The following is a 21438-nucleotide window of genomic DNA, read 5'->3' on the forward strand; positions in this document are numbered from 1 at the left end:
TGTCTCTCCTCTGTGTCTCTTTTTGTTGCGTCATCTTGCTGTGCCAGCTTGCCACATGGGCCCACTCCTGTGAGCGCCAGCGCTCTGCATAGGCCAGCTCTCTGCTCAGGCCAGCTTGCCTTCACCTGGAGGCCCTGGGAATCTAACCCTTGACCACCCATATGGTCGACAGGAGCCCAATTGCTTGAGCCACATCTGCTTCCTTAAATCTGCCTTCCTTATTGTCTGTCTCCAAAGTGCCTCACACAGTGCTTATTTAGAGTTAGGGTACTTAAAAAAAAAAAAGGAAACATATCACAAATTTGTATGTCATCCTTGCACAGGGATCATGCTAATCTTCTCTGTATTTTTCCAATTTGTATATATGTGGTGCCAAAATGAACACGTTAGTGCACTTAAGTACTTGTTAAACTGAATATCATTTGGGACCTTTTGAGATGTTTTTGAAAAACAGACATTTTCTCTTTATATAACAGGCCTGTTTTCCTAAGGTCTTGCTAAGCCTGTGAACTGTCAGCTATGCTTAGTTGTTTGGCTGGTATCTACAATCATTAGAAAGTGAAGTGGAAAAGAGCCCTTAACAGCATGGTTCATCTCCCAGTTTCACACTTCACCTCTAAGGTGGTGCAAAAAGCTTTCTATAATGTATTCTTTGATGTTTTGTTTTATTTGCTTTAAGTCTCATCTCCCTCTTTCTCTATTAGGTCTTGGGGAAAATAATCTGTAATTTTTCTGTAACTATCTTATAGAGAAGCTCTCTTTACACAAGAGAACTTCTGAAGCCATTCAGCTTCCATGAATATTACCAAAATAAACCACTTGCCTTGCCTGCAGGTCCTCTTAGAAGACCATCTTTGTCTGATTCCTCTATAAATTCTCAGTAGCTAGCTTTTCATTTCTTTTCTTTTCTCCTTTCACCCCTTTTCTATTGAAGTAAAACCCACACACAGAGAAGCAGATGTGGCCCAAGCGATAAGGCTTCCGCCTACCATATGGGAGGACCTGGGTTGATCCCTGGGGCCTCCTGGTGAAAAAGAAGAGAAAGTGTGCCTGTGCGGTGAGCCAGTGCCCATGTGGTAAGCTGAGTGTCTGCACGATGAGCCAGTGCCCACTCGTGAGCGAGCCAGTGCCTGTGTGGTGAGCCGAGTGCCCACGTGGTGACCAGTGCCTGTGCAAATGATTTACATAGCAAGATGATGATGCAACAAAAGAGATGAAGGGGAGAGTCAAGGTAAAGTCCAGCAGAGCCCAGAAACTAAGGTGGTACAATCGACAGGTAACCTTTCTCCACATCAGAGGTCCCCAGGATTGAATCCTGGTGAATTCAGAGGAAAATGATGAGAAGAGAAGACAAAAAGAGAAATAGATATAGAAGATCACACAGCGAATGGACACAGACAGCAAAAACAGCAGGGAGGGGAAAAGGGAGGAGGAGGGGAGGGGGAGGGGGAACGGAAGAAAAAAAAAGATTCCAAAAAAAACCCACATACAGAAAAGTACACAAATTTTAATTGTACAGTTCGATTTATTACAAAATGAACATACTCATGTAATCAGTACCCAGGTCCAGAAATAGAACCCCCTCTTATTCCCCATCCCTATTGCTATCCAGTTCTCCTCCAAAGTTAATGACTGTCCTGACTTCTAACAACATGGATTAGTTTTGTCCATTTGGAACTTTATATAAATGAAACCAAACAGTATGTAATCTTTTGTGCTTGGCAGTTTTGCTCAAAGTTTTTGTGAATTCCATCCATGTTGTTGCATGCAGCTGAAGTTCTTTATTTGTATTTTTATATATTATACCATTTTTTGAGTGTATCAGCATTTATTCTTTCTATTGAAACCAAATATTTGAATTGTTATGGGGTTATGTATGAATAATGGTACTGTGAATATTCTTGTATATGTACTTTGGTCACATGCATTTGAATTTCTGTTGGGCAAATACCTGGAATTGAATTGCTGGGTTATAGAGAGTGCATATTTTCAACTCTACTGACAGTGCCAGTTTTTCTGATTGTACCAGTTTATGTTTCTACCAGCAGTATATGAGAATTCAGTTGTTCCACCATCTTGCTAACACTTGGTATCGTCAATCTTTTTAATCATAGCCATTCTGGTGGGTTTGTAGTAATATCTGTTTGTGATTTTAAGACTCACAGACTTAATTTTGTGAATTAAGACTAATTTCTCAGAAGACTAATAAGGTTGTGCTCCTTTTCAATTGTTAAATTATCTATTTGGATATCCTTTCTGTGAAGTGTCTGTACAAGGCTTTTTCATTGTTGGAATTCTGTATATCCTTGATGTGAACCATTTTTGTTTTTTTTTTTTTATGTTGTAAACCCTTTCCAAATCTGTGATTTACCTCTTTTTATGGTTTTTTTTGAGGAACAGAAGTTTAAAATTTTAATGTCTCTGATTTTGCAGTTTGTTATTATGGTTAGTGTTTTGTATTCCATTTAAGAATTTTTTTCATACCTTGATCACATGTAGATATTCTCCCATATTATCTTTTAGAAGCTTTATGATTTTGCCATTCACATTTAGATCTACAATTCATCTGGAATTGATTTTTGTGTATGGTGAGGTATAAAGCAGAAACTTCATTTTTTTCCCCATGTAGATATCCAACTGAACCAGCACCATTTATTTAAAGACTATTTTCCTACTTCTCTACAGTGCCACCTTTGTCATAAATCAAGTGTCTGTTATATGTGTGAGATTGTTTCTGAACCGTTTGTTCTGTTCCACTGGTCTTTTTGTTATTCTGCCAGTATCACACTGTCTTAATTACTGGACTTTATAATAAGCTCTTTTTTTTTTAAACTCCTTTTTTTTTTTAAGATTTATTTATTTATTTCTCTCCCCTCCCCCTGCCCCAGTTGTTTGTTCTCTGTGTCTATTCACTGTGTGTTCTTTGTCTGCTTCTGTTGTTGTCAGCAGCATGGGAATCTGTATTTCTTTTTTTGTTGCGTCATCTTGTGTCAGCTCTCTGTGTGTACGGCACCATTCCTGGGCAGGCTGCACTTGCTTTCGCGCTGGGTGACTCTCCTTATTGGGCACACTCCTTGCGCATGGGGCTCCCCTATGCGGGGACACCCCTGCGTGGCACGGCACTCCTTGTGGGCATCAGCACTGCGCGTGGGCCAGCTGCACACAGGTCAAGGAGGCCCAGGGTTTGAACCGCGGACCTCCCATGTGGTAGATGGACGCCCTAACCACTGGGCCAAGTCTGCTTCCTTATAGTAAGCTCTTGATATTTGGTAAAGCAAGTCCTTCCACCTTGTTCCTCTTATTTAAAAGTTATCTTTGATATTCTTGGCCCTTTGCATTTCCATATAAATTTGAGATTCAGTTTGTCATGTTCAACGAAGAGAAACAAACACAAAAAAAAAACCTGATGGGATTTTTATAAGGATTGCATTTTGTCTAAAAATCAATATATAAGAATTCAAATCTTTATGATATTGAGTCTTCCATTTCATGAATCTGATATTTCCATTTATTTAGGCCTTTAATTTCTCTTGGTAATAGTTCATGATTTTCTTTGTAGAGGTCTTACATATTGCATTATTCAGTCAAAGGGGTGCTGATGCAAAGTACCAGAAATCTGTTGGTTTTTATAAAGGGTATTTATTTAGGGTAGAAGCTTACAGTCACAAGGTCCTAAAGAGTCCAACTCAAAGTACCATAAGAGGTACTTTCTCACCAAAGTCACTGACCACATGTTGAAGTAAGATAGTGGGCAATTTCTGCAAGGGTTCAGCCTTCCTTCTTTCCCCTGAAGGCTCCGTGGTCTCCCAGCTTCTTCCAGTCTCAGCTGTAGGCTGACGTTAGGCTCATCTCTCTCCTTGGGGCTCATTTCTTTCTGGGTTCAACTGCTCTGCTCTCTTCTCAAGGTCATCTGTAGACTATCAGTCTCGTCTCTCTTCTGGGGGCCTTTGCCGTGTCTGCTGAGCTGTCTATTCCTCTGTGTTCTTCTTTTCTGTGTATCTACTTCCGTGTGAGAGTCTGTTTTATCAGCCCACCAAGGGGTAGGGGTGGAGGTGGGGACTCAGCCCTGCTCACTGGAATGAGGTGGTTGAATCAAAGCCCTAATTTTAACATAATTTAAAGATCTCAGCTGAATCTAATAAAATCAAAAGGGTATCACACCCAGAGGAACAGACCAGTTTACAAACATAATCAAATATTTTTTGGAATTCATAAATAATACCAAACTGCTGCACACACTTTTCATTAGATTTGTTTCAAGGTATTTGATTTTTTTTTGATGTTATGGTTGATGGTATCTGTGGTGGATGCTGTGATCCACCACTGAAATCTCCATTCAGGAATGGAGGACTTATTCCCTCAACTGCTGGGACTGCTGCTAGAAAACAGCTCTCAGGTGTCAGCCTTCTTTTGAGTTTGCCTTGGTTGAAAAAACTGTCTCACCTAAGGAGATGCCACCTTCCAGGTTCGTCTGCAGCCAAAGACTGATCAATCTGGAGGTATAAAGAACTGCCTCTCCACTCCAAATCAGGAATTTTTTGATGGGCAATACCAGCTCCAGAACTCCCTATGTTGTTGACTAGGGAGTTTTGGCACTGCATATTTACGTTCTCTTGCATGTATGTTTATCACCAAAGTACTTCTTAATGAAAGCCCTGCATGTTAATCTCTGTCTCCAAATCTGCTTCGCAGGGAACCCAACCCATATTATTTAAAAATATAATATTTAACTACTTCTTGCTGATCTTTAGAAACATAGTTTGCTTTTATATATAGACTTTGTATCCAGCTACTCACTGAACTCATTTATTAATCCTAATAATTTATCTATAGGTTCTTTTGGATTTTATACATGCACTATCATACTGTTTATAAAAAATGATGTTTTCTTATTTTCCTTTCCAGTTTTTATATCCTTTATTTCTTTCTTACCTCATTGGCTTGAACTTTTCTAACAATGCCAAGTAGAAGTGGTGTTAGCAGGCATCCTTGTCCTATTCCCAGTTGGAGAGGGATAACTTTTAACATTTCACCACTAGATATGTTTGCTCTAGTTTTAATTTTTTTTGTTAACCTTTATCAATTTTAAAAGTTTCCTTCTACTCCTAGTTTCCTAAGAGTTTTGTTTTAATCATGAAAGGGTGTTTCATTATATCATGTGGTTTTCCTGCATCTACTGAGATGATCCTATGATTTTTTCTCCTTTGTTTTCTTAATGTGATGTTAAATCAACCTTGTTTTCCTGGGATAAATCCTATTTAGCCTTTTTCTTTTTTTTTTTTACAGATTTATATTTATTTCTTCCCCTCCCCTCCATTGTCTGCTCTCTGTGTCCATTCGCTGTGTGTTCTTTCTGTGTCTGCTTATATTCTCATTGGGCAGCTCTAGGAACCAATCCTGGGACCTTCTGGAGTGGGAGAGAGGTGATAATTCTCTTGTGCCACCTCAGCTCCCTGTTCTGCTGTGTCTTCTTACTGTCTTACCTCTGTGTCTCTTAGTTGCATCATCTTGCTGTGCCAGCTCTCCGCTTTCGCCGGCACTCCTGCAAGGGGCAGCACTCCCACGCGGGGCGGTATTCCCACGCAGGGTGGCCAGGCACTCTGTGTGGGCCAGCTCGGTGCATGGGCCAGCTTGCCTTCACCAGGAGGCCCTGGGCATCGAACCCTGGACCTCCTGTGTGGTAAATGGGGGAGCCCAACTGCTTGAGCCATATCCGTTTCCCTGTTTAATCTTGATGTAGTTTTCATTTTATGTATTGCTGGATTTGGTTTGCTAGCATTTCATTTAGGATCTTTGCATCTATATTCATGAATGAAATTAGCATGAAATTTTCTTTTTTCTTATCAGCTTTTGTTATCAAACTTAAGCTGTCCTTATAAAATTTGGTGAAAAGTGTTTCTTCATTTTTTATCTATAACAGTTTATGTAATATCAGTAAAGTTTATTCCCTAAGTGTTTGGTAGCATTGATGAAGTAGTCTGGAAAGGAAGATGTTTTGAATAAGGTATTTAATTATAGAGTTAATATCTTAATAGATAGGATTTTCTGGTTTTACTTATGTCAGTTTTATGTTTCGTGTTTTAGGAATTTGTTTATTTCATCTAAAATTTGAAATTCATATAAAGATTTGCATGATTCATGCAGTATTTTTTGTAGTCACCCATTTAAAAACTCCAATTCAATAATATTAGTAAATTTGTAGTTGTGCAACCATCACTACAATATAGTTTATGAATATTTCTGTCACCCCATAAAGTTCTCTTGTGCCCAATTATAATTAATACCCTTTCCACCTCCAGTCCTAGTCAAGCACTTTTCTGCTTTCTGACAATTTGTTTTTTCTAGACATTTATTTAAATGTAGTAAAAATGCATAATCTTATGAAAGTCTGTATTTGTATGATTTTACTAATAGGAACCAATTATAATTAAACTCATAGATTTAATATCTAGAATAGAGGCTACCAGGAGATAGAATGAGGGTAGAAAATGGGGAGCTGATGCTTATTTTGGGCAGAATTTTTAATTAGATTATAAATGTTTGGAAATGGGTAGAGGTGATGGTAGCATATTATTGTGTGTATAACAGCATGGAAATATGTGCAACTGTGGTTGAAAGTCTAAGTATGTAACTAGAAGGAAAACTGAAGGACAAAACATGGGACTGTATAACACAGTGAACTTTGTTGTGGATGATAACTTTGGTCAATAGTACAAATATAAGAATGATCTTTCATAAACTATAAAAAAATGTACATCACTATCACAAGATGTTAATAAGGGAAGCACCTGTGGCTCAATTAGATGAGCTCCTGTCTACCATATGGGAGGCCATTGGTTCATGTCCCGGGGCCTCCTTGTGAAGGCAGGCTGGTTCATCCCCATGCTGTGGAGTGCCACCAGATCCTCAGATGGCCGCAGAATGCTGACTCAGCAAGGTGACACAACAAAAAGAAGGGAGACAAGTGAGAACACAGAAGAGCCCACAGCGAATGGACACAGAGAGCATACAGCAAACAAGCCACAAGGGGGGCAGGGGAAGTAAAATAAAATAAAAACAGACACAGAAGAACGTACAGCAAATGGACACAGAGAGCAGACAGCATGCAAAAAGCCATGGGGAGTGGGGATAAAAAAAATAAAAAAAAAGATTTTAATAAAAGGGTGGTATATGAGATAAAGTACACTTAATGCATACTATGGACTATAGTTAACAGTGAAGTTTTAGTATTCTTTCATTGATTATAACACAGGTACCACACCAATGATAAGTGTCAACAAAGGGGGTATAAGGGGTGTGGGGTTTTTCTCTTTTGGAATAATGAAGATGTTCTAAAATTGATTGTGGTGATGAATGTATAATTCAGTAATTATACTAAGAACTGTTGATTGTACGCTTTGGATGGATTGTTTGGAGTGTGAGTATATCTCAACAAAACTGCTTATAAAAACATGTGCTAAGACTTTGCTTATAGCTTCTTTCACTTAGCATAATGTTTTTGAGATTCTTCCACATTGTTGCATGTATCAGTACTTCATTCCTTTTTATTGTGGGATAGTGTTCTATTTTATTGGATATACCATGTTTTGTTTTTCCATTCATCAGTTAATGGATATTTTTGTTTCTAATTTTTGGCATTACAAATAATGCTATTATGAACATTTGTAGGCAACTCTTTTGTGGACTTATGTTTTCATTTCTCTTGGGTAGATTCCTAGGAGAAGAATTTCTGGGACATATGGTAAATCTATGTTTAAATTTTTTCCATTCCTTTTTATTTGAAAAAATTTTCTATATTAGATAAGTTATGGATTTACAGAACAATCATACGTAAAATACAGGGTTCCCATATACCACCCCACCACCACCACCTTGCATTTGTGTGGAACATTTGTTATAATTGATGATAGCACAGTTTTACAATTGTACTGTTAATGAAAGCTTAAGATTTAACACGGTTTACCGTGTAATTTAGTTCCCTGGATTAAAAAAAAAATTATTCTGTTATCATATATACAATCTTAACATTTCCCATCTTACTCATGTTAAGATATGATTATGCTGTTAATTGCATTCACAAAGTTGTGCTACCATCACCACCAAATATTACCAAAACATTTCCATTATTCTAAATAGGAACCTTGTACATTTTAAGCCTCAATTTCTGATTTCCTATCCCTACCTCATCCCCTGGTAACCATATTCTAGATTCTGAGTCTCTGAGTTTGCTTATTTTAATTGTTTTCATTTCTCTTGGGTTTCCTGGGAGAGGAATTTCTGAAACATATGGTAAAACTACGTTTACTTTAAAGTAACTGCCAAACTGTTTTCTAAAGGGGCCGCACCATTTTACATTTTTACGAAAAATGCGCAAATATTCTAGTTTTTCTCTTTCCTCTCAACACTTGTTTTTGTCTGTCTTTTTTATTATAACCTTTCTAGTGGCTATGTTGTGGTATCAAATTGTGGTTTTAATTTGCATTTCCCTAATGACTAATGATGTTGAGCATCTTTTTATGTTCCTTTAGCTATTAATATATTATCTTTGTGAAATGTCTATTTAAATTTTTTACCCATTTCTTTATTGGGTTATATGTCTTATTATTGTGTCATAAGAGTTCTTTATATATTCTGGATACAAGCACTTTATCAGATATATTATTTGCAAATATTTCCTCCCAGTTAGTAATTTTTTCATTTTCTTAATATTATTTTTTGAAGAGCAAAAGTTTTAAATTGTGATGTGTCATAATTCATTATTTTTTTATTTTATGGTTCATAATTTTGGTAATATATCTAAGGATGTTTTGCCCAACCCAAGATCACAAAGATGTTTACCATGTCTTCATCTATACGTTTTATGGATTTAGTTCTTACATTTAGATCTCTCATCTATTTTGACCTAATTTAAAATTTTTTTTTATCTTTAAGCAGTTTTATTGAGATATATTCACATGCCATATGATCTGTCCAATGTGTATAATCAATGGCTTTTAGCATAATCACAATGTTGTGCATTCATCACCACAAAAATTTTTAGGACAACTTCATTACTCCAAAAAGAAAAATTCCACACCCCTTCGTATTATTTTGACCTAATTAAAAAAATTTTTTGTCTATGGTGAAGGTAGAGATCAAAGTTCCTTTTTTGGAATACGAGTATTCAATTTTCACAGCATCATATCTTGAAAGACCACCTTTCTCCCCTTGGATTGTCTTGGCTCCTTTATTGAAAATAAATTTATTGTAAGTGTAAGGATTAATTTTTGGACTCCCAATTCTGCTCCATTTATCTGAATGCCTGTCTTGTGCCAATAACATACTCATTTGATTACTATATAGCTTTACTATTACTTTATATATATATTTATTAGAGAAGTCATGAGCTTATAAAACAATCATGCATAATGTGCAGAACTCTTATACATCACCCTTCCACCATCACCTTACATTGTTGTGGAACATTTATTACAGAACATTTATTACAGTAGTCAGTAGACTACTACCACTAACTATGGTCCATAGTGTACATTTGGTATATTTTTTCCATACCCCCCCACTATTAACACCATGTATTAGTATTGTACATTTGTTAGAGTTTATGAGAGTACACTCTCATATTTCTATTTTTAACCACAGTTCATCTTCCACCACATGGTTCACTGTGTTAAACAGTCCCATGCCTGTACACTTTATCCAAAATGCAAACTCAATGGCTCTCACTTTAATCACAGAGATGTGGAGTCATCAACTCAGTAAATTTTTGAATGTTTTCTGTAGCAGTTTAATATTGTTGATGAGTTCCAAAAAGAAATATTGGATTATGCTTATAATCTGATCTGTACCTGGGCATGATTGAGTTATGATTAGGGCATTGAGTCCCCACCCCTTGGTGGGTGGGGACACATAGATAAAAGGCATGGCAAAGAACAGTGCTGAGGAATTTCTGATGTTGGAGTTTCGATGTTGGAGTTTCATACTGAAGTCTTAAGCTGGAGCCTTGGGGAAAGAGACAGCCATTTGCCTGATAGTCTACAGCTGACCTTGTGGAGAGAGGCAAAGCCTAGAGAACCTCATTGACTACAGCTGACCTTATGGAGGAACCAGAGTTGTTGAGCCCAGAGGAACCCAGAAAGCCTGAACCCTCACAGACGTTAGCAGCCGTCTTGTTCCAACATGTGGAAATAGATTTTGGGGAGGGAAGTAACTTATGCTTTATGGCCTGGTAACTGTAAGCTCCTACCCTAAATAAATACCTTTTATAAAAACCAACAGATTTCTGGTATTTTGCATCAGCATCCCTTTGGCTGACTAATACATTTTCCTTAGTCCAAAACAGATAATCCTGTACCTCCCTGTTATTGACCCTTAGCGTTGCTATAGTACTTTTTTTGACAGTGATGCAAGAATATTACAATATTGCTGTAACTATAGTCAATACGTTGCATTATTGTATTTTCTCATACATCATCATATTCTTACCACATTGGAATAGTGATGTATATTTGTTCTAGTTCATAGAAGAAGATTCTTGTATTTGTACTGTTTTTTTTTTTAAGATTGATTTTTATTTATTTCTCTCCCCTTCTTCCTGATCGCCCCATCTGCTCTCTCGTGTCCATTCGCTGTGAGTTCTTCTGTGTCCGCTTGCATTCTCGTCAGGTGGCACTGGGAATCTGTGTCTCTTTTTGTTGTGCCATCTTGCTGTGTCAGCTCTGTGTGTGTGTGGTGCCACTCTTGGGTGGGGTGTGCTTTTTGCGTGGGATGGCTCTCCTTGCACGTGGGGCACTCCTTACAGGGTGCACTCCTTGCACGTGGGGCACTCCTATGTGGGGGACACCTCTGTGTGGCATGGCACTCCTTGCGTGTGGCATCACTGTGCGTGGGCCAGCTCACCACAAGGGCCAGGGGGCCCTGGGTTCGAACTCTGGACCTCCTATATGGTAGACAGATGCTCTTATCAGTTGAGCCACATACAGTTCCCTGTATTTGTACTATTAACCCAATCCTTATCCATCTCCAGGTTCACTATTTTATTAAATCCCTAGATTATTATCTAGCTTTCTTTCAGTTGACATTTATGTCCTTAGACTTTAAACCACAATCCCATTTATGAACCAGCCATGTAGTGTGTGTAGTTATACACACTATAATGTGTTACCATCAACTGTATCTATTTCCACACTTTTACAATCAAGCTAATTATAAAACCCTATATACATTAAGCATCAGCACCCCATCTCAGCCCTCATCTCCTCGTAAACTGTATTCTAGATTTTAACTTTATGTGTTTATTCTTTGAATTTAGTTCATATTAGTGAGACATTATAATATCTGTCCTTTTGGGTCTGGCTTATTTCACTTAGTATAATATCCTCAGGGTTCAACCATGTTATCATATGTGTCCCAATTTCATTTCTTCTCAAAGCAGAATAGTATTCCATTTTACGCTTACACCACATTTTGTTCATCCACTCATTGGTTGAAGGAAATTTGGGTTGTTTCCATCTTTTGGCAATTGTAAATAATGCCACTGTGGACATCAGTGTGCCAATGTCTGTTCACGTCGTTGTTTTCAGTTCTTCCAGATATATCTCTAATAGAAAGATGACTGGATCATATGGCAGTTCCATATTTAGCTTCCTGAGGAAACGCCAAACTTTATTCCACAGAGGCTGCACCATTCTACATTCCTGCCAACAGTGAAGGAATGTTCCTATTTCTTCCACATCCTCTCCAGCAATTGCTGTCTTCTGTTTTTTAATAATGGCCATTCTATGTGGTGTAAGATGATATCGCATTGTAGTTTTTATTTTTATTTTAAATTTATTATTATTTTTCTTACTGGTACCGGTGCTGAGGAATGAGCCTGGGACCTGGTATGTGGGAAGCCAGCTCTCAACCACTGAGCCACATTGGCTCCCCTGAGTTGTTTTTTTTTTGTTTGTTTGCTTGTTGTTTGTTTATTTGTGTTTAGAAGGCACTGGGACCGAACCCAGGAACTCACGTGTGGGAAGCAGGCACTCAACAGCTTGAGCCACATCTGCTCCCCTGCATTGTAGTTTTCATTTGCATTTCCCTAATAGCTAGTGGTTTTGAACATTTTTTCATGTGCTTTTATACCATTTGAATTTCCTCTTTGGAGGAATGTCTATTTAAGTCTTTCACCCCTTTTAAAATAGGATTGGTTGCTCTTTTATTGTTGAGTTGTAACAATCTCTTTATATGTCATGGAAATCAAACCCTTATTGGATATGTGGTTTCCAAATATTTTCTCCCATTGAGTGGGCTGCCTTTTCACCTTCTTGACAAAGTCCTTTGAATCACAAAAGTGTTTAAGTTTGAGGAGGTCTGATTTATCCATTTTTTTCTTTCTTTGATCATGCTTTTAGTGTAAGGCTTAAGAAACACTCACCTACCACCAGGTGTTTTGTTTTTTGTTTTTTTTAAAGATTTATTTATTTTTATTTATTTCTCTCCCCTCCCCCCCCCCCCCCAGTTGTCTGTTCTATGTCTATTTGCTGCGTGTTCTGCTTTGTCTGTTTCTGTTCTTGTCAGCGGCTCGGGAATTTGTGTTTCTTTTTGTTGCGTCATCTTGTTTTGTCAGCTCTCTGTGTGTGCGGTGCCATTCTTGGGCAGGCTGCACTTTCTTTTGCACTGGGCACCTCTCCTTACAGGTCACACTCCTTGCTCATGGGGCTCCCCTATGCAGGGGACACTCCTACGTGGCACAGCACTCCTTGCACGCATCAGCACTGCTCATGGGCCAGCTCCACACGGGTCAAGGAGGCCCGGGGTTTGAACAACGGACCTCCTATGTGGTAGATGGACGCCCTAACCACTGGGCAAAAGTCCGTTTCCCTTTATTCTTTATTTCCTCTGTTCTTTTTAAAAAATTGTCTTTCCCTTTCCCCCCCTACCCCCCCCCCCCACATTGTCTGCCCTCTGTGTCCATTCACTGTGTGTTCTTCTGTGTCCACTTGCATTTTTGTCAGCAGCATTGGGAATCTGTGTCTCTTTTTGTTGTGTCTTGTTGCTGTGTCAGCTCTCTGTGTGTGGTGCCACTCCTAGGCAGGCTGTGCTTTTTTTGCGTGGGGTGGCTCTCCTTGTGGGCCACATTCCTTTCGTCTGCAGCTCTCCTACATGGGGCACATCCCTGTGTGGCATGGCACTCCTTATGTGCATCTGCACTGTGCATGGGCCAGCTCACCACATGGGCTAGGAGGTCCTGGGTTTGAACCCTGGACCTCTTATATGATAGACAGACGCTTTACCAGTTGAGCCAAATCCACTTCCCTCCTCTGTTCTTTTGTATGTTCGTTTTCAGTGGCCATGTTTTCAAGCCCACTGATTCTTTCTTCTGTTCTTCAAATCTGCCATTATATGCCTCAAGTGTATTTTTAATTTCATTTATTGTACCTTTCATCACTATAAAATATTCTGTTTTTCTATGTATGCTTTCAAATTCTTCTTTGTGCTCACCCAGTGTCTTCTTAGTATACTTAATCTCTTTAGCCACGTGGTTGAATTTATTAAGGAGATTTGTTTGAACATTTGTGATTAGCTGTTTGAGTTCCTTTATGTCATCTGGAGGCTTACCTTGTTCCTTTGACTGGTATGTTTCTTGGTATGGATTGTAATTTTCTGTTGGTGTATGGGCATCTGATTTACTAGATGTGTTTATTCCTGGCCGTTTTTCTCTCTTTAGTCTATGCTTTCTTATTTGATGGGCTTTTTGCTGTAGCTCCTCTTTGTACTTGGTTCAACTTAATTTGGAATTTTATAATAGCTTATGTTTGGGCAATCTTAGTTTTTCAGTTCTTTTTCATCTGTTTCTTGCCTTTTCTCCCTTACTGGTGCTAGTTAGGAGCTGAGGATGCAGTTGATATTATAAGCTGTGGAAGGTGAAGCTGCCCGTGTGAACCTATGAAGCTTCTCCCACCTTTCTTTGCTGTGAGGGGTAGGGACGGTACTGCAGCCATGTAGAGTAATCCAAGCTGTGCCCAAAGCATCTGTAGTTGCCTGGAGAGACTAATGAAGCTCCATGTTCCTTCTTCCCCTCCTTGGGGTGGCAATGGAACCACAGGTGTGGGCAGGAACCTAAGCCATGTATGTCAAACCCAACTGTAGTTGCCCATGTAGACTGATGAATCACTGGCCCTTGCCTCACCTGCCTGGAGTGGGGATGTCTACTCAGTTGTTTACAACAATCTAGTTCATGTGGGCCAAAAGTGGCTGCAGTTTCCCACAGAGTCTGAGGGAGCATGGGCCCCTTTCCAGGCCTGCCAGGTTAGGGATGGAGTCACTGGTGTGCTCACTAATCTAGTCTGTGTGGGCCAAAAGCAACTGCCGTTGTCTGGTGAGGCTAAGGGAACAATCTCCATCCTTCTGTTCTATTGGGGGTTGGGATGGAGCCATTGATGTCCAACAATCCAGTCCTTGTGGGCCAAAATCACCTGCAGTTGTCCAGAGAGGTGGATTGGGGAAATACTGCCCCCTCTATCCTATCGGGAGGCAGGAGTAGAACCACAGATATCCAACAGTCTAGTCCATGTGGGCCAAGTGAGTACAGTTGCCTGGAGAGCTGCAGGACCCCCAGCTTCTTCCCTGCTGGAGGTGAGGATAGAACCTAGGCTACAGCTGCAACCTGACCTGAGTGGTCAGAAGCCAGTTCCTACTATCATTTTTATTTTCAATCTGCTTTATTTCCCCTCATGCCTGGGTTGGAGTTAAAATGGAGGTTACTATCCTCATTCCAACCTCAACAGGTTCAAACTGTAGTTGTTCTTTGGATTGGACTTCAGCCAGCCAAATTTACTAATCATTCACTAAAGTCAGTGCCTGACCATCTCTTCCTTCCTCATTTTTGGGATATGGAGCTTCCATCTCTAGTCAGGGAGTAGCTCCCGAGGCATCTTGCCCCACCAGCAGGAGATGGGCATGGACCTCTGTGGCATGTAGTGCTCTACTCATGAATCTTCATTGCAGATGGGCAGTCTCCTCCTTCTGTTCTTCCAAGGATGTTGCAGGATACTCTACTAGTTGCCAGGAACCCCCCCACAGGTGCTTTAGATAGCTCTGGGTGATTAGTAACTGCATTGTAGGATGAGTTGAGTCTTGGAGGTTCTCACTCTGCTGCTATCCTGCCTCTCCCTGTCTGCACTGACTTGTCTTATCATTATCTTTTAAAAAACTTTCTATTGTGAAATGATTATAGAGTCATAGGAAGTTGCAAAAATGGTACACAGAAGTCATGTGTTCTCTTCACCCAATTTACCCCCATTAGTAACATTTTATATAATTATAGTATAATACCAAAACCAGGTATCTTATTGGTATAAAGTGTGTGTAGAGTTCTTTTATTTTGTCATGTGTGTTTTTGTGTAATCACCACTGCTGTCAAGATACAGAAATACTCTGTCACCACAAAGATATCCCTTCTGCTACTAATCTATATTTACACTTATCCCACTCCTCATTTTCCATCATTCCTAGTCCTTGGCAACTAATCTGTTCTACATCGCCATAATTTTGTCTTCTCAAGAATGATATATAAATGGAATCATACAATATGTAAATCTTTTGAGATTGGCATTTTTTTCAATCAGTATAGTAGTCTTGAGACTCATCCTAGTTGTTACATGTTTGCTTTTTTATTGCTAAATACTATTTGATGGTACAGATATACTATAGTTTGGTTAAATCATTATCTTTTTTTTTAAAAAAGATTTATTTATTTATTTATCTCCCCTCCCCCCCCACCCCAGTTGTCTGTTCTCTGTGTCCATTTGCTGCATCTTCTTTGTCCGCTTCTGTTGTTATGAGCGGCACCAGAATCTGTGTTTCTTTTTGTTGAGTCATCTTGTTGTGTCAAAGTGCACGTGGGGCTCCCCTATGTGGGGGACACCCCTGCATGGCAGGGCACTCCCTGCGCACATCAGCACTGCACGTGGGCCAGCTGCACACAGGTGAAGGAGGCCTGGGGTTTGAACCGCGGACCTCCCATGTGGTAGACGGACTCCCTAACCACTGGGCCAAGTCCGCCGCCTAAATCATTATCTTTTAATTTGTGTGGTCTGTAGTGTTGTCCTCTTTTCATTTCTGATATTGATTATTTTTAACTCACTTTTTTCTTGGTTGTTTTGCCAGGGATTTATCAATTTTATTAATTCATTTTTCCTATGGTTTCTTTTCTATTTCATTAATTTCTTCTCTTACCTTTTAAATTTTCTTAATTATGTTTTCTTTTGCTTCAATTTTCTGTTTTTAAAAAATATATAGTTTCTTGAGATGATATTTAGATTTTTCTTTTCTAAAATGAGCAATTAAGCCTATATATTTCCCTGTAAGTACAATTTTTAGGATATCATAAGTTTTGAAATGGCTTATTTTCATCATCAAAATATTTTTCTGATTTCCATTGTGGTTTCTTCCTTGTTTATTTTAAAGTTTATTGTTTTCCAAACATGGTAGTTTTCTAATTATCTTTTTGTCATTGATTTTCAGTTTCAACTCACTATGGTTGTAGAGTATCTCTGAATGATTTAAAGTATTTGCAGTTCATTGGGACTTGCCTCATGCCTCAGCATATAGTAAATTTTGATGTGTTCAGTAGTTGTTTAGTGCAGTGTTTTTTAAATATATAAAATAGGTCAATTAGTGTTGTTCAAATATGATTTGTCCTGTCTGATGTTTTGTCCACCTGTTCCATTTATTGCTTAGAGATTTGTGTTAACAGATTGTGTGTGTGTGTATATATATATATATATATATATATATATATATATATATCCATGTCTTTTAGTCCTGTGAAGTTTTTTTTCCTCATTGAATAATATATTTAATTAGATGTCTATTACATTTTTATTTTTTTATAGATTAAAAAATGTTTTTTAAAGATACATAGGTCACACAAAATATTACATTAAAAAAATAAAAGTTTTTCATATACCCCACTCCCCACCCCACCCCCACTCTTCCCACATCAACAACTTCTTTCATCAGTGTGGCACATTCATTGCACTTGATGAATACATTTTGGAGCATTGCTACACAGCATGGATTATAGTTTACATTGTAGTTTACACTCTTTCCCAGTCCATTCAATGGGTTATGGCAGGATATATGATGTCCTGAATCCGTCCCTGCAATATCATTCAGGACAACTCCAAGTCCTGAAAATGCCTCCATATCACACCTCTTCTTCCCTCTCCCTGCCCTCAGCAATTCCCGTGGTCACTGTCTCCACATCAATGATACGGTTTCTTCCATTGCTAGTCACAATAGTTCTGTAGTAGAATACCAGTAAGTCCACTCTAATCCATATTTTATTCCTCCATCCTGAGGCCCCTGGGATAATGATGCCAACTCTGCCTCTAACTCAAGAGGGGCCTAGATCCCACATGGCTGATGGATCTGTGAAGTTTTGATCCATGTATTCTGAGTTCAGCTTAATAGGTGCATACAAATTTAGAACTGTTCTACCTTCCTGTTGAATTGAACTTTTATCATTATGAAATGTCCTTCTTTACCCCAATAATGCTTTTTGCCTGGTATTAATACAGTCAGTGCAGCTTTCTTTTGGAAAATATTAGCCTGTTATATATTTCATCTGCTAAAATTTTAACATTTCTTTATTTCTTGTAAACAGACATAGTTTTGTTTTAGAATCTAGTCTATCTCTTTTAATTGACACACTTAATCAATTTTCATTTAATGTACTTAGTTATATATTTGGTTTTAAATATACCATCATACTGTTTAAATTCTATTATTCTGTGTGTTCTATGTACCTTTCCTCTCCTTGTTGCCTTCTTTTGTATTTTTAAATTCAAATTTTCCCTTTGTTAATGTGGTAGATATACATCCTTTTATTATTCTTTTAGTGGATACCCTAAAGATTACAACATGCATTCCTGATATTATATTCTAATATAAATTAGTACATTGACCTTTTCCTATACAGTGCATAGGCCTTAGAATAGTTTAACTGCATTTATCCCTTGCCAACTATATGCCATTCTACCTGTATAATTCAATTATCTGTGTAATTTAACCCCCACAGGACATTATTATTGTTGTTTTATAGTCAGTATTCATTTAGAGCCTTCCCATGTTACTCTTTTCTTTATTCTTTATACTTTTTTCCATCTCTGAGCTACCATCTGGGATAATTTCCTTCTGTCTGAACAGCATTCTTTGATATTTCTTTTAGTGTGTCTTGGCTGGTGATGATTATTTTCAGGTTTTTGCTTGTTTGACATTAGGTCTTTATTCCACCTTCCTTTTTTATAAAGATTTATTTCTTTTTATTTATCCCCTCCCCCCCTTGTTTGTGCTCACTGTCTGCTCTCTATTTGTCTTCTTTTTAGGAGGCACTGGGAACTGAACTTGCAATCTCCCGTGTGAGAGTGAAGCATCCAATCACTTGAGCCATCTCCTCTCCCTGCTTGTTGTATCTCTCATTGTGTTTCCTTGCCGTGTCTCTTTGTTGCATCATCTCACTGCATCATCTTGTTGCATCAGATCACTGTGCCAGCCTGTCGCATCAGCTCTCTGCCTTGCTTGTCTTCTTTAGAAGACACTGGGAACCAAACCTGGGACCTCCCTTGTGGTAGGCAGGTGCCCAACTGCTTGAGCCACATCCAATTTCCTTGCCCTCATTTTTTTTTACCCCCCTTGCAACTTGCTTGCTGTCTGCTCTCTGTGTCCATTCACTGTGTGTTCTTCTGTGTATCTGTATTTATTTTCATTTATTCCCTCCCCTTGCGGCTTGCTTGTTGTCTGCCCTCTGTGTCCATTTGCTGCATGCTCTTCTGTGTTTTCACTTGTCTCCCTTTTTGTTGCGTCACTTTGATGAGTCGGCTCTCCATGGCGCTTGCGGGTTGGTGGCACTCCGCGGCGCTTGTGGGCCGGTGGCTCTCCATGGTGTGTGAGCGAGCCTAACTTCACAAGGAGGCCCTGGCATGCAAACCCAGGACCTCCCATATAGTAGATGGGAGCCCAACTGATTGAGCCATAGCTGCTTCCCCCTGCCTTCATTTTTGAAGAACATTTTCACTGAATATTGAATTCTAGGTTAGCAGGTATTTTCTCTCAGAATTTTGAAGGTGTCCCGTTATTGCCTACTGACTTCCATTTTTTTTCTGCTGGGAAATCAGCTGTAGTTTTTATAGACCTTCCTTTGAAGATAATGTGCCTTTTTCTCTTGATGCTTTTGATTTTGGGTTTTAGCCATTTTACTATGATGTACTTAAGTGTGGTTTTCTTAAAATTTATCTTCATTGTGGTTCATATTACTTGAAGCAGTTGTGATGTCTTTTGTCAGTTTTGAAAAATTCTCAGCCTTTATCTCTTCAGGTATTCTTCCTATCATATTCTCTCTTTGAACTTTTTTGGCATTCAGTTAAAGCCTATAATCTTTTTATTGTATCCTTTATGTCTCTTACATATGTTTCTTTTTTTGTTGTTATTCAAAGTTGTGATTTAATGTTTCCCTGTTTTCTTTCTTTTTAAGATTTATTTATTTATTTCTCTCCATCATCCCCCCACCCTGGTTGTCTGTTCTCTGTGTCTATTTGCTGTGTCATCTTCTTTGTCTGCTTCTGTTGTTGTCAGCGGCATGGGAATCTGTGTTTCTTTTTGTTGCGTCATCTTGTTGTGTCAGCACTCCTTGCGTGCATCAGCACTGTGCATGGGCCAGCTCCACATGGGTCAAGGAGGCTCGGGGTTTGAATCACAGACCTCCCATGTGGTAGATGGACGCCTTAACCACTGGGCCAAGTCTGCTTCCTTACATATGTTTCTTGATATTCCATTCCTTTTTTTCTCTTTGTACTTCATTTTTGCTATCTTCCAACTTCTTATTTTTTTCTTCAGTTATGTCTAGTCACCTCTTAACCTCATTCACTGAGTTCTTAATATCACTTGTCAGTTATTTTTTTATTTCTTGAATTTCATTTAGTTCTTTTTAAATAAATATAAAATAGAATCCAGTTTTTTAGTTTTTTGTGTTTTTTTGGGTGAAAATTAACAATCTTGTCTATTCTTTTTTTGAACATGATAAGGAAAATTACTTGAAAAGCTGCTTCTGGTAACTCCATTCTCTGAATCCTTGAAAGTACATGTCTATTGCCTATTGTGTTTTTTCATTTTCTATCATGTAGCCTTGTATCCTTGATTGTCTGGTTATTTTTTATTGTGTGTCAGACATTGTATATGAAAAACTATAGTAGAGATGATTTGAGGCCTCAGATGTTATTAACCTTATTAAAAAATGATTTATGCTCACTTATGACCATTAGTTCAGAGCAGTAGTAATCCAAAATCACATTAATCTAAGGTGAGATATCAGATTGAAATAATTTGAATCTTTTTAAGTCTAATTTCTTCCTTTTAGTATACATACCTTTTAGGTATGAATCCATAGACAGGGGCCTTTTCTAGGGTTCTCTGTCCTTGATGGGTCTTGAACTCCAGTTTTTGTCTTTTTAACCTGATATGTCTGTCTGAACCTCTATTCCCTCTCAGCTGACTGTTTTGTAATCACCCATGCCCTTTGTAGAAAATAGCTTTCCTTTTTATCCTGTCTCTTAGCTCCATAATTTTCTATTGCCTTGTTAAGTCTTGGATGTCTTCAAACATATTTATACTTTGTTCCACTTTTATTATTATTTTCAGCAGGTAATTTCATCCATATTACTTAGTCCTTCATTACTAGATGCACAATAAACTATTTCTTCAACAAATATTTATTAATCATCTGCTACATATGAGGCACACTATACAAAGCAGCAGAGATGCAGCTGTGGGACAGGTTCAAAAGGATTTCTGTTATCCTAGAGTTTATGGTCAAGTAAATAGTCAAATATAATACAATGTGATAATGCTATGGTAAGGTTAATCATAGGTTGATCTGGAGCACTTAAGGTGAGCTCCTGAAATCAAGGAACACTTTCTGGAAAAGCATCTCCTGATCTTAGGCATGAAAATTAAGTATGAATAATCTGGGAAAAGTCTGTTCTAGGCAGAAGGAACAGCATGTCCAAAGACCTGGAGGTGAGGGAGAACATGGAATATTCAGGGAACAGAAAACCCAGTTTCTATAAAGCTACAATAATCAAGAGAGTGTGGTACTGGCATAAAGATAAGCATATAGATTGATGTAACAGAATCAAAATTTCAGAAATAAACCCTTACATTTATGGCCAATTGGTTTTTTAAAAATATATTTTTATTACAGAAGTTGTAAACTTAATAAACCATCATGCAGGGAAGTGGCTGTGACTCAATCAATTAGGCTCCCATCTACCATATGGGAAGCCCTGGGTTCATGTCCTGGGGCCTCCTTGTGAAGGCAGGCTCGCCTGCATGCTGCAGAGAGCTGCCCGCCCTGCAAGCACCGTGGAGAGCTGACTTAGCAAGGTGATGCAACAAAAA

At 38.5% G+C, this 21438-nt stretch overlaps 1 protein-coding gene and 1 non-coding gene across 6 annotated transcripts in view; one reads left to right on the forward strand and one right to left on the reverse strand.

Moving 5' to 3' along the window:
• EDA (ectodysplasin A) overlaps positions 1-21438 on the forward strand; it is a 491324-nt gene that overhangs the window by 5608 nt on the left and 464278 nt on the right. The window lies entirely within an intron of this gene.
• On the reverse strand, positions 279-385 carry LOC111759301 (U6 spliceosomal RNA). Its single transcript, XR_002793338.1, has one exon. It is a non-coding gene; the product is annotated as a U6 spliceosomal RNA (small nuclear RNA).

Source organism: Dasypus novemcinctus, chromosome X (assembly GCF_030445035.2).
Source record: "Dasypus novemcinctus isolate mDasNov1 chromosome X, mDasNov1.1.hap2, whole genome shotgun sequence".
NCBI classification, from domain to species: domain Eukaryota; kingdom Metazoa; phylum Chordata; class Mammalia; order Cingulata; family Dasypodidae; genus Dasypus; species Dasypus novemcinctus.